This window comes from Nicotiana attenuata, unplaced genomic scaffold (assembly GCF_001879085.1).
Source record: "Nicotiana attenuata strain UT unplaced genomic scaffold, NIATTr2, whole genome shotgun sequence".
Classification (NCBI taxonomy): domain Eukaryota; kingdom Viridiplantae; phylum Streptophyta; class Magnoliopsida; order Solanales; family Solanaceae; genus Nicotiana; species Nicotiana attenuata.
Genome location: NW_017694090.1, coordinates 1 through 2,305, shown reverse-complemented (window position 1 = coordinate 2,305; position 2,305 = coordinate 1). Strand labels below are relative to the sequence as shown.

General features: G+C 38.5%; 1 long non-coding RNA gene across 1 annotated transcript; it reads right to left on the bottom strand.

Moving 5' to 3' along the window:
* Nucleotides 1-38: 38 nt before the first annotated feature.
* Nucleotides 39-1,111, bottom strand: LOC109222606. The gene is made up of 2 exons (XR_002067430.1): nt 1,057-1,111; nt 39-217 (listed from the first exon to the last, which is right to left on the bottom strand). It is a non-coding gene; the product is annotated as an uncharacterized LOC109222606 (long non-coding RNA).
* Between the last annotated feature and the right edge of the window lie 1,194 nt (nt 1,112-2,305).

The following is a 2,305-nucleotide window of genomic DNA, read 5'->3' as shown; positions in this document are numbered from 1 at the left end:
TCTCTATTTTTATATGCATACAAAACTATAATAGATAGTAAAGACAAATAACACATGAATAAAGAGTGTTTGATCAACCAAGGATTTATTTTTTACATATGAACTACAACAAGATATATTTAACAATAAAGAAATTTAGCTAAGCACTCATTTATTTAAATGGATATGCTCCCAACAATCAAGATGAGTTCCAATCTTCTTGTTAATGTGAAAATATCTGCAACATAAGTTTAAAGAGTTACCTGAGTCGCAGAATAATAAATACAACAACGAAGAATGGAAGCTCAGCAACTAAAGCAGCATAAAAACAGCAGCAAAACAGCAGAAAACCAGCAGCAAATCCATGTTAAAACAGCCCGAAAACTTCGAGAAGAAACCCAGAAACGAACTCTAAAGAGGACTTATACTTTTCTAAAAGTTTGCACTCTAAGATTCACTCCTAAAGCTCACCATTTCAGCTTACTTTTCATGTGTTCAACTGCTGAAATTTTTTATGTTTTTGTGTGTTTAAGCAATTCTAAAAAATGTCTATGGAAGTGTGATCTAGTTTTTATAATGAAGAAAGGGCAGCCCTTAAATAGGCAAAGAAAAGCCAACTTTTGGAAAGATTTTAGTTCACCAAAAATCTCCCCAAAAGAGGCTGATTTTGTGTGCTAAAGGCTGTCCAAAAGGTGAAAGGACAGCCTGAAATCTGCTACGGCAGGAGCCAAAGGGTCACTTCAGCCACCCTACTAAAAGCAAAGCTACTAGTACCCTACAAAATATCTAAATTTCAGATTTTAACAACATCAATATCAACCTATTGATTCAAATTAAACCAAGTATTAAAACATGTAATTAAATTTCAACACATGTATTATGAACCAACATGAACAAACAAAAATTAACTATTAAAGCCAAACGGAACGCACGATATCGCTGAAGCGATTTAACAAAGACAAACATAATCAGAAATGGATTAGAATAAAGAAACAAGACAGAAACTAACTCTAAACTAAAAACCCAAAAAAAAGAAAAATCAGAAAATTAATAACGGGGCGGGGATTGCGATTTTACCATATACTCGAGCATCCGGGAGACGACGATAGGTAGTGGTACGACTTTCGAGCAAGCTTTTATTGTTGATATTCTTGAAACCAAAAAATTCCGGTGAATCCGAGTCCGGTTTCAATAATATCAACGACACAACCTTGCTCGAGGCCGGTTAGAGAAAAGAAACGGGCGGCAGTGGCGGCGGCGCTAGGGCAGTGGTGGTGGCGCTAGGGCGGCGTGGGGTTTTTTGATTTTTGAGTCGGAGATATGGAAAGAGGGGGAGAAGAGGAGGTCGGTGGTGTAAAATTTTTGGAGTTTGGGGTGGTGGGCGGCGGCTAGGGTGGTGACGGCGCGACTAGGGTTTGATCTTGTTGATTATTGGTGGAGATTTGGGGGATTTGGGTTGTGGATCTAGAAAGAGGGTGATGAGAGGAAAAGAATGGTGTAATTTGGGGGTGTTTGAACGTTGGCTGCCGCCGATGGCGAATTCCGGCGGGCGGCGCTGGGCGGCGGACAGGCGGAGTTGCTGGGGAGGAGAAATAAAAGAGAGAGGAAGAAGAAAAATGAAGAGACAATAAGGGAAATGGGGGCAAATTTTGGCCAAACTAAGCTTTAAATACCTAGGGTGGGAGATTAATCAGGGCCGTTGGATCAAGATGGGATGGATGGGTAAGATTCAATCTTCAGATTACTAATTGAAACGACGTAGTTTTGATCCAAAACTATGTCGTTTGGACCCTCCCCTTGGCAGCCCCTTGTGGACCGGATTTGGACGAAATGGGCTCAAATTTTGGGCCAATTTTGGCTCAATTTTAATTAAAATACACTAGTCCAATCCCTACCCCATTTATCAAACCATTAATCAACTCTTGAAACTTATACATACAAAAAATAAGAAAAACACACACTCATACACACACACACACTCACACACACTCATATATATATATATATAAACAAGGCAAAAATTAGGCATTTACATCCTCTACTATATAAAGAGGGCCTCAACCATTTGTAATCAACTTACCTTCTCGCATATCAAAGCTATATAACACTCTTTTAGCTTATATTCTCTTGTTCATCAGCTTGCCTTATCTTTACTTGTTCTGGCATCAATCAGCTCGAGGGCGTTCTTACACGAGGGTTGAATTCTGTTCAACACTGGATTGTTTTACTTTGTTGTTAATTTCTATCACTAATCTTTACATTTATCAATTGGTATTAGGTGAAATCACGTGTCCTTAAAATCACATTATAAGTTTAATTGTTATCC